Here is a 19,841-nt window from a genome sequence, read left to right as displayed (position 1 = left end):
AAGCTCATTTAGAGGTGTGGAAATAAATTGATTAAAGCTTCATGACACCTTAAAGATAAATCAAAGAATAAGAAATTATCAAAAGCACAAAAATTCAGGCCAAGCATTGCATGAAGACGACAAGAAAAACTTGGAAAAGTGAAGAAGTTTGGCTAAACCAAGAAGAAAGGAACAAAAAAATTGGACCTTGCGGTTTTCTTTATCTTTATGATAGAAGATAATTTGGGAAAATATATCTTTAGATATTTTATTTGATATATTTAAATAATTATCTTATTTAATTATATCATAGAATATTAAAAGATAATAACTACCAAATCTGTTTAAATATGACAAGATCTTCTTGAATCTTTTAGTTACACAACAAACAAATATATCTTGAAGATATTGGATTATTTAGAAGATAATTTAAGGAGATTGCAAAGGGTTGATTTGGAAAATTAATACAAATACTAATTGGTGATAATTTATCATATATCTTTAATTAATTAATTAATTTAATTATATTAGATATTGATATTATCAACCAATTATATTTGTCAAACAGTCTATATCTCTCCAAATATTTTTAAATATTTATCTTTATCTTTATTTTAAAAGATATTTGAGAGATTTTAGCAACAGAAAAGCCCAGTCCAATTCCTATATAAAGAGACCAAGGGAAAAGCAGAAAAAAAATAAGCTCGGGACTTCGGAGTTTTGGAACCCTTAGGGGTGCCTAATTTCGTTTCCTTTCTCTCTCTTTTCTTCTCTCTATTCTTCTTTTGTATTCCATGGATTGCTAAACTTCTTGGGTTGATTCCATTGTAATTTCATTATGGATTTTGAGGTTAGAATGAAATAATTTCTTTGTTCTTTTTATTATTGTTGAGGTTTTAATTCATCTATGTCTTTTATCTTTGAATCACGTAACAAGTAATGATTTTAAATCTATATGCATGTTGATCATATGAGTTCAAGGGTTTTTAAATTTAATTGAGACTTTACTTTGATTTTATTTAGAAACTTTCATATGATTAAATGAGTTTTTACCAATAATTGAGACTTTACTTTGGTTAAAGGTATTTACTCTAACTACAATTAATTGAGACTTTACTTTGATTAATGAAGCTTTTTATTTGGTGAGTAGATAAAAGAATAGACATGATTAGGCATAGTAAATTTGATTGAGACTGTACTTTGGTTGAATTTACAGTGGATAATCTAAAAGTTCTCACTTTTAATTGAGACTGTACTTTGGTTAAAAGTGAGAACACCAACAAATTAATTAAGACTTTACATTGATTAATTTGTAAATCTATAACAATAATTAATTGAGCAATAATCTTTAGATAACCGAGGATGAATCTATTTTGAAAAAGCAATGGAATCAATCTATTTTCTTTACTATTGTTTTTATTTCTTTTTATCTTTTAAATTTTATTTCTATCTTTTTTATCTTAATCCCTTATATTTTTAATTTTATTTGACTAACTCTTGTATAGTTTTATAAGAACTAACTTGTTAAAAATCAATTCCGTGTTCGTTGGGAGACGACTTTGGGTTACTTTACCCTTACTATTTTGTTGACTACTTTCTTAACAATACTGAAGTTGTTATAGATAAGTAGTATTAGTTTGATCGCGTCAACGACGGCGTTATCAAATTTGGCGCCGTTGCCGAGGAACACGATTAGAATTTTTATCATTTTAGTTCTTATTTTTATTTTATTCTTTTGATTTTATTTTTTTTATTTTTATTTTTATTCTTTTGATTTTATTTATTTTTATTTTTATTTTTATTTTTTGTTTATCACTAACATTTTCTTTTCTCAATTTTTGTTCTAACATTTTTTTTTATTTTCTTTAGTTATTTTATTTTATTTTATTTAGTTATTTTTTTAAGCATAGCTTTTGTTTGAGGAATTTTGTTGGGAAATTTGTGAAACTAGTTGGGAAAAACTTTGGCTAAGGAAAGACAAGGTACTTAAGTTGTCCATTGAGACGCATCTCTCTTTCCTGGAAGTCTACTCAACAAGCTTTCAACGTATTTCTTTTCAGAAAACCTCTTTCAAAAATGCAAAATAGTTTTTCATATGAAAATAATCAACAGTGTGATTTTCAAGTGAATTATGATTACTATCCACAGCAACCACGTGATTCATATGATTATCAGCAACAAATTGTCACACCTATTTCTGCACCTGATACAAGTGGGTTAACTTTACGACAATTTAATGATCTATATCCTAGATCATCTTTTTTGGGACATGAGCAACAACCATATTCTGAGTGTCCACCTCAGCAATTATATGTTCCAAATAGTTTTCAGCAACAATATGTACCACCACAGCAATTTGAAGCAACGAATGGACCATCCTACAAAGAAGTTATGATACTAATGGGTGAAGTTATAGAGAAATTAGAGTCCATGGATGAAAGGTTGCGAGTTGATCAACGATGCAGAGATATTGAGCAAGAGTGGTATGAAAATAAGCAAATATTGTCTGATATGTTGAGGGATGCAAGTAAGAACAACTTCATAGAATTACTTGTAATTGTTAATACCACCCCTCAACCCCATCAAAGATTTCCTGAAAATCCAGATTTTAATGCACTTCGTCATGAAATCAAAGATGTGCTTCTGAAGTTGGCCATCAGAGCTGAACAAATGTTTGAAGATTTGAGTCAGCTAATGAACGATGTAGTGAGAAAGGTCACTTTGGAAGATATGATGAATATGATGACTGAAATGATGAAGATGAATCAGACAGATCAGAAAGAGATGATGAATGCCGCCACACAAAGCTTGCAGAATCAATCTGAAAAATTGATAGCGGAATCACATCACACTGATATATCTACTGATAGATATAATGATGCTCATAGTAATATGTCTACTGATGGACATATCAATTTTGCTAAAGATGTTGCTGATGAAGAAATTAAAGATTCTCACACAAACACATCTACTGATGGATATGTTGATGCTGCTCAATGTGAGTATAAAGTTGTACCCATTGATGAGGATATGAGTACAAATGATCATTTTCAAGAGCAAAGTTGTGAGGATAATACAATAGAGGAACCAAGTGCAGTTGAAGAGCCAACAGTATTCGAAGATGCATCTAAAGCATCTACTATTGCAACTGACTTGGTTAATGATGAAGCAGTAGAGTCAACAACACCAGGTGAAAATTTTTGCTCAGAAGATGAGATTACAAGGATTATTGATGAACTGGTTAACCATCCGAATGCACCTGATGATGCTCAAGTTGAGTTGAAGCCACACACTCCACACATCAAGTTTGTTGATGTGAATGATGCAAATAAGTTTTCAGTGGTTATCTTTGTTGACATGGCTGCAGAAAAAGAAGAAGGTTGCTACAAAAGGAAAAGAGGTTAGACTCATATTCTTTTGAAAACATTGTTGATAAAAAAGTTAATTTGCATGCATGTTTGTTTTTTATTTCTGTTTTTAATTTTAAAAATATTAAAAAAATTTCAAAAATATGTGTTTTTGTTTTTAAAAATAAAAATGTAAAAATTAAAAAAATGGTACAAGCTGATTTGTACTTTGTAAAATTAAAGAAAATAAATTTTGACATATGGCCAGATTGAGCCAAAAGTCACAAATTTTTTTGTTTCCTCCCCAAAATAAGTCAATCAACGACATTTTTTTTGAAATAAGTGTGGGGGAAACAAACTGTAGGTAGAATTTTTTTTCTGTTTTTCAATTTTTTGTTTTTGTTTTCATTTAAAAAGAAAAAAAATTGTGATTTCTTTTTGAGAAAATTGTGAAAGTATTAACTTTTTACTAAGTGAAACTTTTAAACAATATGTCTCATAAGAAATCCACCAAAAATATTTTCCTGCTTTTAATAAAACATATTGACATTGGATTTTGGATTTGATTCAGTAATTGGGATGATCATAATTCTAGAAAAATAAAAATCATGTTAATATGGGTGGATTGTTTCTATTATTTGCTAATTGAGTTGATTTGAGAATTTCTTGATTAAATCTTTTGTGAAAGAATTTGACCTTGTGAGTCTTGAGCCTTAATGCAAAGGATGGTCTGCCATGTGCCACTCCTATTGTTTTTCTTGAGTGACTTGCTCATGTTTGTTTATATTCAAATATTTAGCTTGATTCTTTTGTTTTGCAACTTAGGTGAATATGCATGATTAGATATGATTGAGGCATTTCTTGTTTTTAGCTACTTGGCCAAATAAGCACACCTTGATATTAATCCATTGGTAACCCCTTTGTGCTTTTAAACCTCTTTTTCTTGTTTTAAGCCTATTGCATAACCTTGAAAAGAAAAAGACCATATTCTACCTTAGGAAGAAAGAAGGAGCTAATGGATTATGTTCAGGAATGGTTGAGGAATAAAGTGTGTGGGTGAGTACCTCACCCACAAATTAATAAAAATGGCAAAAGGAAAAATTGTTGATGAAAAAGTGTTGAAATAATTGCTTTCTAAAAGAAAGAGAGAGCAACAAAGCAATAAACGAAAAGGAGTTGTTTTTGAAATTATGCTCTATTATCTTTCTATATTTTAATTTCAAAATCCCAAAAATCTTAAATTTTTTCCTACCTTTGCCTTAGCCCCATTATAACCTGTGAAAAGTCCTCATGATCTTTGAATGCATATTTTCTGAAAGTTTGTGAATATTAGAGTCTTGTTAAGTATTATGAGAGTTTACTTACATGAGTATTTTGAGTGAAAACACAAGCCAAAACACTTGAGAGAATTTTGGTGAGAAAATACACATTTAACTTGAGTGCTTTCTTTCATAATTGATTGTCTTGTGAATTCAAAAGATTAACTCATGTGTGAAAAATAGAACCTTTCTGTTTGTATATACATGATAATTTGATCTCTAGAGTATTGATTTGTCTCCAGTGATGTTCATTCCTTTGATCCAGTGTTGATGTGAAATAAAATACCTCAGATTAAGTTTTGAAATTGTTTGATTTTGCCCAGGAGTGCAAAAGGATAAGTGTGTGGGTATGATGAGTGCATATTTTTGCCCTCATTTAATGTTTAATTCTGGGTATTTAATTGAATTTGTGTGCTTAAAGATTGATTTAATTGATAATTCTGATAATTAGGTTGTTTGAGCTTGTGTGATAAAAATGTCTTAAAAAGTGATTTTTAGCTGCATAAGTTATTTTTGGATATTTTAACGTTTGTTGATGCAGCTGAAGTTAAGTTTTAAGCTCATTTAGAGGTGTGGAAATAAATTGATTAAATTTTCATGACACCTTAAAGATAAATCAAAGAATAAGAAATTATCAAAAGCACAAAAATTCAGGCCAAGCATTGCATGAAGACGACAAGAAAAACTTGGAAAAGTGAAGAAGTTTGGCTAAACCAAGAAGAAAGGAACAAAAAAATTGGACCTTGCGGTTTTCTTTATCTTTATGATAGAAAATAATTTGGGAAAATATATCTTTAGATATTTTATTTGATATATTTAAATAATTATCTTATTTAATTATATCATAGAATATTAAAAGATAATAACTACCAAATCTGTTTAAATATGATAAGATCTTCTTGAATCTTTTTAGTTACACAACAAACAAATATATCTTGAAGATATTGGATTATTTAGAAGATAATTTAAGGAGATTGCAAAGGGTTGATTTGGAAAATTAATACAAATACTAATTGGTGATAATTTATCATATATCTTTAATTAATTAATTAATTTAATTATATTAGATATTGATATTATCAACCAATTATATTTGTCAAACAGTCTATATCTCTCCAAATATTTTTAAATATTATCTTTATCTTTATTTTAAAAGATATTTGAGAGATTTTAGCAATAGAAAAGCCCAGTCCAATTCCTATATAAAGAGACCAAGGGAAAAGCAGAAAAAAAAATAAGCTCAGGACTTCGGAGTTTTGGAACCCTTAGGGGTGCCTAATTTCGTTTCCTTTCTCTCTCTTTTCTTCTCTCTATTCTTCTTTTGTATTCCATGGATTGCTAAACTTCTTGGGTTGATTCCATTGTAATTTCATTATGGATTTTGAGATTAGAATGAAATAATTTCTTTGTTCTTTTTATTATTGTTGAGGTTTTAATTCATCTATGTCTTTTATCTTTGAATCACGTAACAAGTAATGATTTTAAATCTATATGCATGTTGATCATATGAGTTCAAGGGTTTTTAAATTTAATTGAGACTTTACTTTGATTTTATTTAGAAACTTTCATATGATTAAATGAGTTTTTACCAATAATTGAGACTTTACTTTGGTTAAAGGTATTTACTCTAACTACAATTAATTGAGACTTTACTTTGATTAATTAAGCTTTTTATTTGGTGAGGAGATAAAAGAATAGACATGATTAGGCATAGTAAATTTGATTGAGACTGTACTTTGGTTGAATTTACTGTGGATAATCTAAAAGTTCTCACTTTTAATTGAGACTGTACTTTGGTTAAAAGTGAGAACACCAACAAATTAATTAAGACTTTACATTGATTAATTTGTAAATCTATAACAATAATTAATTGAGCAATAATCTTTAGATAACCGAGGATGAATCTATTTTGAAAAAGCAATGGAATCAATCTATTTTCTTTACTATTGTTTTTATTTCTTTTTATCTTTTAAATTTTATTTCTATCTTTGTTTATCTTAATCCCATATATTTTTTAATTTTATTTGACTAACTCTTGTATAGTTTTATAAGAACTAACTTGTTAAAAATCAATTCCGTGTTCGTTGGGAGACGACTTTGGGTTACTTTACCCTTACTATTTTGTTGACTACTTTCTTAACAATACTGAAGTTGTTATAGATAAGTAGTATTAATTTGATCGCGTCAACGACAGCGTTATCAATGGGCATCGTCTTAAGCCATTCCTCAGCAATCCTGCCTTGCTGGATACTGTTGTGGAGGAAACTTCCCTGCTTGACCCCACTACTGTTTCACCATGATTCAGGGAGTTTTCTTTCCCCTTCTTCTTTACTTTTATTGTACTTGTCCAGGTCTGTCTGTCTGTTGTTGTTTCCGTTTGTTTATTCCTTTTTGTTAATTTGTGTTAGTTAGTGTTATGTTTTTGCTTTCTGTTTGGAACACTCACTTCACTTTTGGAGGATGAGTTGTTGGTTATTCTGTGAACTGATATCCTTGCTTTGTCTTTGCATGTCAAGTTGCTTTTGGAATTGTTTTATCCTGTGTGAGAATTTGAGCCACTCTCTGTTCTTTGTTGTGTGATACCGCCTCTTGAATGCTTGCACAGTGGCCTTGGCTTGACTCTTTCTGATACTTTCCTGATACACATGCATGTTGGGATATGATTTAGGCAATTTTGTTTTGTGAGCCTATAGCCAGATGAGCCTACCTTGAACTATTTCTGTTGATACCCCTTTTTGAGCCTGCATACCCTTTCATTGTTCTACAGCTCATTACAAGCCCTTAGCCTGAAAAACCATGATTATTCCTACCTTAGGAAATTTTGGAGCTTTGGAATTGTTTTGGGAATGGGTGCTCAATTAAGTGTGGTCGCACACAACAAGTGTGGTTGTGCGCGCACTTGTTGTTGGTTGGTTCTTGGAATTGCTCATTTGTACACCAAAGTGGGATTTCAAAATTGTTGTTTCTCTGCATGTTCTTTGTATAAAAAAAAAGAGAGAAAACAAAAAGAAAAGAAAAGAGAATAAAGAAAAGAAATAAAAGGGAGTTTGGATTTGAGCATTGTGTGAGAACCGAAGTTGGAAGTGTTGGTGTTTGGGATTACTTTCATGATTGATTGAGACTTATTCCCCATTGCTCCTCTATTTCCTTGGTTGCCTAGCTACTTATCCATATGTTCCACACCTTGTCCTCAGCCCCATTACAACCTTGAAAAGTCCTTCTGATCTTGACCTGCATGTGTTTCTGGTTTGGTTGTTTGTTCTAGAGGCTTGCCAAGTCTGTTTGATGTTTGTTTTTCAAGGGTGCTTTTAGAGTAAACAGTAGCCTAGAGATTTGAGTGATACAGTGCATATTTCGTGAGGTTATGTTGCTTTCAATTCTCTCCTTAAGCTGAACTGAGTACTTGACATGTTTTGAACTGCTTGGATGATGTTCACGGATACCTTGCAGCTTTGAATCCTTCTGTGTTAGATGTGTTTCCATTTGTCTGTGTCGAGTCCGTTTGTCATGTGTCTGCTTGTCTTGTGTCTTTTTGTCTCTCTTGTTATGTTTGTGATGTCCTTGCTTTGCTTTACTCTTTAATTTTGCCCAGGAGTGCAAAATGGTAAGTGTGGTCGATTTTGATGAGTCATTATTTTCTTCTATTCCACTAACCTTTGTGCACCCATTAGACAGTTGATTAGTGCTTAATTGTTCATCATTAGAGTGTTTTTCATCTGTTGGGCTTTATTGGGCCACTGTTCCGAATTTGGACTAATTTCACATTATTTGGCCTAATTTTTGTTTTTAATTATTTTTAGGTATTTGGGTGAAGCAATTTTGGAGCTTGGACATTAATATTTAGTTGAAGAAACTTTCCACATCATTGCCACATCATTTCCATGTCATTTCCACGTCAGCAAAGTCAATGGGTCAACATTTGAGGCCCAGAGTGGCATTTTGTAATTCTGCGGCTCATAATGGCAGTTTTGTAATTTTGAGTGGCATGGGTGATATGACCACGAATTAGGTCTGCATGAGAAGGAGGCAGCCGCTCCATCTTCTTCTCCACTCTCTAAAACCTCCATTTTTGTTGTTTTAAAGCTTTGGAAGGTGACCCATGGTGGCACACACGAATTTTTCACGTTTTCCATTGGTTTTTCACGTTTTATGAGTCTTGGACAGCACATTGAAGTTGTATTAACGTTTTCTACCGTTTGGGTAACTTTATATTGAAGCATTTTCGTTTTTGGTGGCTGTTTTTGTTGTTCTTCTCTTATCCCTTGCCCATTTCGTTTGCTGCACCATTTTAAGCTTTCAATATCAACTTGAAGTCATTTGAACGGTTGAATTGCAATTTCTATTTCAGATTCGAAGTGGGTGATTGTTCATTTTCCATGTCTAGCTAAGTTTTTCGTATTGGTTCCTTGAAGAAACTGATTTGAAACCATGAGGTTGATGTTTTGCAGTGCACTCCAATTCCTAATTTCTCTTCATCCTATTCAATTTCGTAGCTTTGAATGAAATGGAATTTGTGATGCTTAATCATGAGTTTATGTTTTCCACAATTTCAGAATCCTTGTCATGCTTAGTGAGTTCGAGTTTTGGCCACAGTTGCTTAATCTGTGTGTGAATGTGTGAAATTGAAAGAAGGATGTGTGCTATGCTTAATGGCATAATGAAGCTGTGTTAATTTTCGCATAGTTGATTAATTCGGATTTCATGAGAGTAAATTGGATAAGAGACTTGATTTAGTAACCTGTGATTGGTTGATTTTCAGTGGAATCAAGGGACCAGTACGTTTTGAATTGTGTGTTTAATTCAGTTTTGATTAGAATTTAGCAAACTTGTGTGAATCTGCCAAACCCCCCCCCTGTGTTTTATTGTTGTGTTCATCTGGAAAATTCGCTTTGAATGAAAATATTGGTCGTTGGGAGACGACTTGGTTCACTTTCATGTACTGCATTTAATATGTTTTAATTTGGTGGGGTACGACCTCTATCAACCACCCTACCCACTAATGGACTATGAGGGGGGGCAGGCGAACGGGAACCAACCGAGAACCCGAACCGCTTGACTGACCCCTTCATACATACTCGATTCATTAGGGTCGGGGATGAAACTAATAATCAAAGAAGTGCAAAAAATCGCGCAAGCGAAGCCGGGAAACGGACCGCAACGCAACAACTAGGACTCGTGTCGGAGGAGTTTTGAGCGTGAGCTACCACTCATGCAGCGGCAAGGACCTTTAACTCTCGAAGGGGCCACCAACCGCCCAAATCACTGTAGTGTAGGAAACCCTCCCTTTACTCAATGGATAGCGCTTATCGTCTTTCAATCAACCAAATGAGAAATGGAGGAGAAAGAGGTCTTTATTGATTCAAGAGGCTTTGCACCTAGGACTAATAAAGATCCAGAAGAATGAGTCTAGGCTTTCGAAAAGATGAAGATGCAAAGGGTAAAGAGAAAAGAAATGTCTTTTTTTTGAACAACGAACCTGACATAAGGATTCTAGCTCGCCTAGTTAGAGCAGATGGAGATTCTCGGACGGGGAAAAGTGGCACTCGACATCTATTCTATTAAATAACACCAAGAACAAAGCCATACCATGCCCTCGGGAGAAAGACGTTCTGATTGCCATGAATGCTGCCCTCGAGGACGTGTACAAGAAGGTCTTTGCTGATTCCTATCAACATGGTGCACCTCTCAGTAGAGGGGCGTGAAAACGCCGTGGAGACTTTGACCGAATGAATAGGTATCAATTTATAGACATTTTGATTTAGTAATATAATCCAGGATGAATGCTTTTTTCATTCGCTATGTGCGTGCTGACTGGATGCTCGCGTGATTGATGGACGGGGGAATTGCATGAATGATGAGACCGACCTAACCGAAAGTAAAGGCTCTTCCCTCTCTTGATGGCGTTGATTGACTGACACTAGGAACCGATTCGGAGCAACAAGAAGCATGAGATACGCGGCGGCAATATTTCCAATAGCGAATCACTTGACTCGATGGAGGGTTTAGGGCCTTCCCCTACTAGTGGCTTTTGGCCCTCGCTCGAAGGAACTGGTGCTTCAGAATTCTGCGGATCACTACCAGAACCGTCACCACTCCTATTCATTTCATCAAGCCTAGCCTCCAAATCCTTATATCTTTGGGCAGGTGTGCGTGTGAGTTGAGGAGTTTCGATTTTTTCCACTTTTTTCAATCCCTCTTTCGCATTTTTTAGTACATCTGGGTTCATTTGGTTCCTTCCTTTATCGTCTCTCTGCTCCCCTTCAAGAAAATGAAAGAGAGACTTGGTTGGTAAACTGGCGCTATCTTACAGCAGTGCTGGATTTATTTTGATCAATAGAACAGGAAGAGGAGGAAAAATGTTGCGTTATGAAGCGCTATCTTATGGTTGATTCTGGTAAACTTCAAAGTATACTTTGAAGTTGTGTTCGAAACATTCAAACAGAATCTACAAAGTTATTCTATCTGAATGTTCTTTGTGTCCTATTCTGTTATGGGATTCTATTTTGTGGTTTTCTAATGCTAGATGGTCACCTCGATTGCATTTTCAAAGTCAAATTACTACTAATGATAAGTCAATCTTCGACCATCCATTTTTGCTTTTTTGCTAATAATGATTTAAGCCGCTTTCAGGCATTTTTTTTCTGAGCTATTTCTTTATTATGATGATTCTAGACAAGGAATCCTATTTTGTTTGGATTTTTTTCTTTGTTTTGATATTGGAATTCATGTTCGTAAAATACCGCGGCGTTTTTCCATTAAGGATTGGCTTTGTTGTAATCCTTTTGCATTGCCAATGATTTGCGAATAAGTTATGTTATGGACCTTTCATTTGGTGGTGCTGCTGATCTTTCTCTATCTACTTCAATTCTTTTTCCATCAATTATGCCACGTTGATTGTCAAAAGAATGAGTCCTGTTCTACCGATCAAAAAGAACTCTTCTTTTACTTACTTTTCTTTCTCGTTTTTCTATATTTTGAAAGTGATTTGGATTTGAGGGAAACGAAATTTCACCTAACAATTTTTATGTTAGCGTCCAGTTCCTTGCTCATTTATCTCTGTTTTTTGTCCACGAGACGAGCTTAGAACTTCTAATAACATCTTTTTCCTATCTTTTCCTAAATATTCTAATAGGAGCAGTAATAGCGGATATAGAGGTCTTTTTCCGATGTACCATGCTTTACGTGACTATCCAAAGTTTAATCAGAATGATTTTGTATTTAGTTAGTCTCCTTACGAATGAATCACTCACTTCTTTTTAATAAAGTAAAACTAAAGATTTTTATAAGGAAATTAGTCTTTCTTTCCATGACTTTGAATTCTATCAATTTTCATTATTTTTTGGTCTCCCTATGGCTTCAAACTTTTACATTCCAACTAATAGTTTTTAATATCTATTCTTTTTTGATAACTAAAAACCCCGGGTTACAAACTTTAGAAAGGAAACCACCTTTCTTTCAAGGTTTGTACTCTATAGTTGTGCCACTTTCATTTTTCTTATGAATCCGCCCACTGCTGTCATCTTAATGATAAATCCTTTTTTTTATCAAAAGCTTACTTGCTCTCATTAAAACTGTGGGCAAACTACGAAGCGCCCTGGGGTGTTTCTTTGTTTTTTTTTAATTTTTGATTTGAGACGTAATATTGATTATATATAGTACCTTCGTTTTCTATTTTTGCTTAAGCCTTTTTATTGGGATCAGGTCCTCCATGCAAATTTGGAACAAAATTGATTGGGATGGAATATTGAGAAAATCAATATTCCATTTTTTAGGCTATGTGGGATTTATCCTCTTTAAAAAGGACATTTCAAAAGAAAAAAGGAAGAATAGAATCCTACTTCTATTGAAGAATAGAATAAGAGGGATTCTATTCCTGATGCTCCTTGCTCTTCTCTTAGGAGAAGTAGCCTTTTGTGCCGATGAGGCATGGCTGGCGGTTTCCCCATCAGGGACTGAAGCTAGCTTATCTAGCAATTCGCAATCATCCAGCCTTCCTCGGCCCCGATACAGCCAGAAGGTGAGGTTAACCAGCCGCACCCATCGACTCGCCTCAATCTTTGACTCACTCTAATCAAAAGTGGCTCAGCGCATTCTTCTCTGAGGAGGGCACAACGGTTGAACAAGAGCCGGGGGCTCCAGAGGCGATCCCGCAGGCGCCAACAACCAAAATTCCAATTATTAAAACTTCAATCATACAAAGGATGTGAGAGCTTTACCCCAAGGGATCCACTAAATCCCCTTATAAAAGCTTCACTATTCCCCGGTGGGAAGGGGAAAACTAAGAACAGGCCCATGACCCTAGAGGAATTACTCCATATAGAGCAACATTTACTTCGCAACGGTAAAAAGTCCCACTGGGCTAAGGAATTACACCGAAGGATTCACAGCTGGGATTGGGAACATCCACACAGCTTACCCTCCTTTCGCAACAAGGTAGCCGTAGGGAAACCTGTGGCTGGATTGAATCCTTTGCGAACTACGAATGACTTGATCCAAGCTAGGAAGGTACATAGGCAAGCTCGATCGAATAGAGCCCCAAGTCAGCTTTAATGCTTTTCTACATAGGAAACGAGGATTAAAAGGAAAGCTGAAAAGAAGCAAGGAAAGTCAGAAAGTTAAAAGCGTGTTCTCTTAAAAAAGCCTAATTCGTATTCCATATTTATCTTCTATTAGTTGTCTTAAACTATGTGGTGTCCTTTATTGTACTATTCTATGTCAGTTCCTTGATTTTATTTCTTGAAATATAGTAAAAATAAAACGTAGTAAAAGAGTATGCTTTTTTTTTCGCATAATCAAATATTCCATTTTTGTCTTGCTTTGCTTACTAGTTATCTAATTGAAAGAGCTAAGTGCATATATCCTTGTGTTTTTCTTTGCTTCATCTGTCTCTATCCCCGTGGATTTCCTTTTCTCTTAATTTGAATTGGATTTTTTTTCTTTTTATAATAAATTCAAATGGATGGGCATCTACTCGCTGACATTTCTAGATTGTCCGATAGGCATGTTTTACGCCGAAAGCTATATTAAATTTTAGCTGGGAAGAGACAAGCTGATCTTCTATCTTAGAATGCACATGTTCTATTACTCGTTAGTCGTCGGTTGCTCAACCGCTTATCCTTTAATATGAGTTGCATCCCGAATGCATATAACAAGACAAGATCGATTCAATGAGGAGTAGAAAGAAAGCAGTCCTCAATAAGAAGAATTCCCTACTTGCAACCTACTCGTAGACAAGCGATAAACTCACCTGCTGTCTCTTTATTCTTCTTAGACTCGCTTTGCTGAAAGTCTTCCGATCGCTAACTCTCAACAGGATTTTTATCATCTATCTCAATCAAACTAGCTTGCTTGACAACCTTTGTCCACAGCAAACCCCGCTCCTTGCAGAAGCTGAGAGTAGACTTACTTAATGGAAAACTCCCCTTTAGACGAGTACTTCCACAGAAGTTTGTCTTGAGTTTCGCTGTGGACAAATGCCGCTAAGCTTCGGCAGGGTTGCGTCTGGCAAATATTGCCGAACCCCCCCCCCCAAGTCCCAGTCATTGGTCTGAAGCCAGTAGTCGTGAATGGTTTTCCCTGGTTCCGCTTGATCCAAAGGACGGACCACACAGGAAGCCAAAGGAGCATCTTCGAGCCATTTATCCTTCAAACAAAAAGGAAGCTGCCTTACCGTTACCAATCCTCCATATCAGTCCCTCCTCCGGGGCTTTGTACCAAAATAAAATGCTCCGCCATGTGTACGAGGAGGATGCTGCCAAACTTGGCCGTAAAGACCCGAACCCAGTTCGGCTCTTGTAACAAAGGCCATGCCAACTTTGCAATAGAAGCCTTATTCATTCATGGAGAAAGCGACACCAACTTTAGATTCGAAAGTTGATGCGCAGGAAGGGGAAGACCTTGTAAAAGACATTTGCACCGTACTTTCCTGTCCTGCTTGACCTGACCCCTGGGCAGTTCGAAACCAAAGCTTTGCACGATTTATAGCTTGACTGACCTTGCTCTCTTAGACCTACCGCTTATCCCTGGGATTAGGTGAAAGAGTGCTTTATCTGTCTTTATAGACATAGACAGGCGGGACTACTTTGGTAATAAGAAAATCTTATTTGCGGGGATTGCTTAGCTTGGTGCGCTTGCTTCCCTCTAAATAAGCAGAACCTTAATTCAAGTCTTAGGTCAATCACTAAATTCTTTTTGTAACGACCTCTCTATAAGCAGTATTTACCTAACCAGCCTATCTTGTTTAGTCCGAACTAAGATATCAAGTTTCTCCCTGAACAAAAGAAAAGACCAGAGTTGGAGGTTTAGTTATATTGCATTCTAGCAGCTATGGTTCCTTCTGACTTTTCTTGTGGATATCTCGTGTTATGAGCACCCAATCCTTCTGAAAAGAGAGATAAACAGGGACATCTGTGAACTCGGATAGCCTTGTGGCATACCTTGAATCCAAACTAGGCTACCATCTTTCCTCTATTATGAAATATCATTTCTCCTTTTGATAAAGAAGCCCTTCCTATCGAGCAACTTCTGGTTCGTAGCACTGGAACCAGGTATCCCAACCCCGGACCTGATCGGGTATGCTAATCTACCCGTAGAAAGCGCTACTTCCGTAGTCTATGGTCCCGCTAATCCTAAGCGGAGAAATTCGCCATGAAGAGATTCTGGAATTAGTCTATTCTTTTATTTCTTCTAGTAGGATGGTAATCCATTTCTTACTGACCAGGCTGGGATATAATCTAAGGGAAGGTTGCTTTCTATGTAGGTAGGAGAGCCTAATCTCTGTACTAGCGCTATCTATCAGGGAAGAAGGGACGACGAGATATGCGATTTAAAACTTGTCGTCTACTTTCAGGAAATGTTCGGAACAGAGAACTTACAATAATACAACGCCGTGTTCTCCGAAGATTGAGGAACAAGAAGAGATATATTAAGAGAAAGATTTCTCCGAGAAAAAATATGAACAGTTACATCCAATCACAAACTACACGAAAGTTGCCCCTTTTTCATGCAGATTTACCCATCACAGAGATGCACAGAGGAACAGAACGAACTTCATATATCCCTTTTATACTCAATCCAGAAACAGATCGGACGTTATTCCGGTTCGTCTCCATTTTCGTGAAACTATTCCTCAAGCAAGGTAGTCGATAAGTCATCGAAGGGTTTGTGTGAATAATCGAATTGTAAGCATTACTCGTTTGAAAGTTTCCCACGGTGATCTAATATCTTTTCAAGAAAATGACGCGAGAATCCGCAGTGAAGAAATAAGGAGATCTTTCTATATCGAAATATCAGTTGATAAAATCATAGGCAAATTCCTGGATCATCCGGTAATAATGTGGAGAAGAACCAAAATAGAATGGTTCCACCTACTCAAACTAAGCGGGGATGCCGCCTGCTACTAAAATCCTAGTTTTGCAACAACAGTTGCGTTATTCTATGCAAGAAGAATACTTAGAAAGAACAAAGAAGTTTGGATCCGAAAAAGTATGCTTAGGCAGTTCCTTCGCTGAGCACAACAGAATGAAGAGGGATTTGTATCATTTCAAATCCCTATTCTTATTGAAGAGAAGAACGAGAAAACCAAGATCTTCCTACTCAAACAAGAAGTCCTCTAGTTTACAACTCTTCTTTATATAGTAATTCGACCTATTGCTCCTCATCCCCCCATCTGTTTCCTAGGAAGAGAAGATCAAAAGGATCGAACTACCTACTCATTATTCGGAGGTGAATCATAGAACACCAAAAGCGGTGGTATTTTATGGACCTAACATAGGTCACATCCCTCACGACATAAGATTGAAAGATCCAAACCTTCCTCTTTGGAGCGGAAACGGACGTGGCCAAAACATATAAAGATCGGTGTAGTCGCTCATAGGGACATATCTATCCGGATAGAGGATAGTCTAGATCGATTCATAGATAGTTTTCTATCCATATAGATAGGTATCTCCGTGGATAGAGATAAAGATAGGGATCCATCTAGATCTTGCTTTATTCACTATTTCCATCTTTTTTTTGGATTCTGATTGATTGCCTTTTGTGCGACGGGGACGAACAAACCAGTTCGGAAACGGAAGCACCCGATGCTGGCATCGAATCTGGCACTGTGTCGCCCGCCAATGCAGTCACCTTATCTGAAGCTGGCCCGTCTCAATCGGAAGTTAGTGGCCCTCTCTGAGTCTCTCCCTCATTACCATCATCGCCAATTCCTTCTTGGTTTGAAAGGGCTGATAACTATTAAAAAAATAGGTTTGGAGACCAGGGCGAGTATCATCCTCTGCCCCTGTGGAGTCTCCTACATCCTTAACTCTTTCAAATCAGGAGCTTATACGAAACTTTGATGGAGGAGGGACCCCTGTTGAACAACAACCTGGCCCTTCGCTCCGCAGCTTGCCCCCCCCCCGACGAACGCTTCGCAAGAGGTTCCTTTTGATTGGTCTCGTTATCAACATGACCAGATAAGAAACAAACTCACAGTTTATACATCCAACCGTCCACGAGACACGGACACCATAGATGCCATTCTTTTATATAAAAGTGATATTATCGGTCGAATGGCCCAATCGGATCCCAATCCATTCTGGGCTGAGCAAAAAAAGAAGTTGGTAGCAGATGGAATATTAAACAATAACGCAGAGTATACGATCGAGGCTCTCGAGAGGAACCTTAAAAAATGAAACGACGGGGACAGGGCAAACACCCGTTTTTTTAGAAAACTCCTCAGAACACGCCCGCCTTAATAAACTCCTAAACTCTATTCTTTCTTATGGTTATGCCGGCGATGATAGGTTAATCTTGGGGCTTTCTTACCAGCCTTTGTAGTAGTGGTTTTCGGGTGGTATGGTGGGTAAGCTGGAGGGGATCCCGGTGGGTAGAGTAACTCACTTTCTGAGCTATCCGAGAAGGTTAGCGAGGTCCCTGCTATGGGGAAGTGAAAGATCTTTCACTATAGTGGGGAGAAGACAGGTGGGAGCAAGAATCAACATCCTTACTTAGGCTTAGGGCTAGGCTAGGTCGCTTGGGGCTTATGGTGCTTCCTCTGCGGCTTCTTTTCACATTCATCCTTAACCGCACAAGCCTGGGTTGGGCCTACCCCCATCCTAGAGCAGCAAGAATAACAAAACAAGGCTCAAGAAAGGAAGACATTTTGCTAAGGAAATCTAAAGAGGTGGATAAAAAGGACTACGTCTTGCTCGATCAGGACGTTTTATTGCAAGCAAAAATGGCTTCTATTTTCCCTTTTCTACAGGGGAATGACCGTCACAAGTTAAATGAAAGGAATTCCGATTTAACTTCGCAATCTGGGAACTACATTCATAAGCAGTTGAAGTGACTATAGCAGGAATTAATAAAAAAAGGCTCCTCCCCGAGTATGCCTTAGGAAAGTAAAAGGAGGGGTTCAAGGTGCAGAATTGGGGCACTACTATATTCCCCTTCTTCTTACTGAGGAAGAACGGATTTAAGGAAGCTGACTCTCGTTCTTGATCTACGGGAATATGAGAAGTAGACCTGTCGCGCTTCGAATAAAGGTAGTTCCCCAGGGTCTGTCTATCTTACTATATATACGATGCACCTAGGTTTCCAGACGTTCAGACTGAAGTCTGAGAAGGCAAGAAGAATTTTCTCTAACTAAAAGTGAGAACCTTTTTGTTGTCCCACCAGATTGATAGGGGAAATATTGGAGGCGACATGGGGTTCATTGAGGATTTTGAGTAAGGCATTCTTGTGAGCTTCTCATGCTATCAGGAGACCTAAGATAGATATCCGAGTTGGCATCTTATTGAGTTGTTCAACCACACTGAATTCAGTGTTCTTGATGATCCTCAAGAATTCCTAAATTTCTTCCTCTGCTGCTTGACAGGTTCAATATCTCCCATTTTCTTCCTTCTTAGTTCCAACTCTTCTAGAGTATAACATCTTCCAGAACGAGTCATTCCTCCAATTTCTGCCACCTACCTCGGGCTCTTTTCCCCTTGTTCGGTAGTAGCCTCGATGGCGTAATTCCAAGGCACAACATGATTTCCCGTGTAAGGTTCTAGGAGGCTGATAGTGATGGGTCCCTTCGAGGGTGGATAGGTGATAACCATCGGTTTTGGGATAGGTTTGAGTGTTAGGATTTGCGGAACCTTTGGTGCGAAAAATGATGTGCTTGGAATGGTGATAACAAGGGGCTGCGGTTGTGATGGAACTGGTACTAGGTAGGTGGATCGAGGGGCTTGGTAGGACGTAGGCCTCTTTTGTGCATTCTGAACAATCTGGGAGATAACGTTGTGCAGATCAAGGCTATTCCTGTGTTGAGGCCGGATCTTAGGTTAGGTTATATAATGTTAATCTCTGTGCAATCCGCGTCTTTCACCTTAGGCCAAACGAGCCTATCTTTGAGTGAAATGGGTGGTTGTATCTGGGATGTCTTTCTCTTCTTGCATATACTACTACTCTCTGATTCATCCTGCAATGAAGGGCATGGATTCTTCAAAGCGTAATACGCATTCCTCCCTCGCAAATAGAAACTCAACAACTGATGGTCCAGAAGATCTTGGATCCGATGCCTGAAATGGTAGCAATCATTGGTCCAATGACGTATACCTCCGATATGATATTCACATCTTGCATCTGGTCCCGGAGCCTGAGGATTCGCCGGTTTAGGAGGCATGGGAGTGATCAGTTTGGATGCAATCAATTCTGGAAGTAGGCGGGATGGCAGAATTGGGAGGGGATTGAATTCCCTATTCTTTTTGACCTTCTTGTCCATTTATTCTTTGTGCTGCTGGACTTGAGGGAGGAGTTTGGTGGGCTCTATTCCCCTGGAGGATACCATAGCTGTCATTAGTTGCACCATCATCTTCATTTGTCCTTTGAGCTATTCTAACTCCCTCATCATATGTGTCAACTCGGACTGGTCGGGCGCTGCTGCTTCTTCGGAACCTGCTCTTTCTTCTAGGATTTTTTCGACTTCTTCTGCTTTTTGGTTCTTCCTCTGTTAATTTGCCCCAAACACAGTCGTCACAATCGCGTCCCACCCCTGATTCATCTTTAGTCTGCCCTCTAATCTAAGAGAGGGGTGCCATTCAAGTAATAGGCAACAATAGGAAACTCCTAGTCAACAACAGGTACGAGTCTTCCTTTCTCGAATGGAGGAGCTAAAGCAGCCCTTTAGAGATAGGGGAATGTACTGATTGGTAAAGAGGGGAACCAT

Source organism: Vigna unguiculata, unplaced genomic scaffold (assembly GCF_004118075.2).
Source record: "Vigna unguiculata cultivar IT97K-499-35 unplaced genomic scaffold, ASM411807v1 contig_206, whole genome shotgun sequence".
Taxonomy (NCBI): domain Eukaryota; kingdom Viridiplantae; phylum Streptophyta; class Magnoliopsida; order Fabales; family Fabaceae; genus Vigna; species Vigna unguiculata.
The sequence above is the reverse complement of the archived record's forward strand: the minus strand, read 5'-3'. Positions refer to the sequence as shown.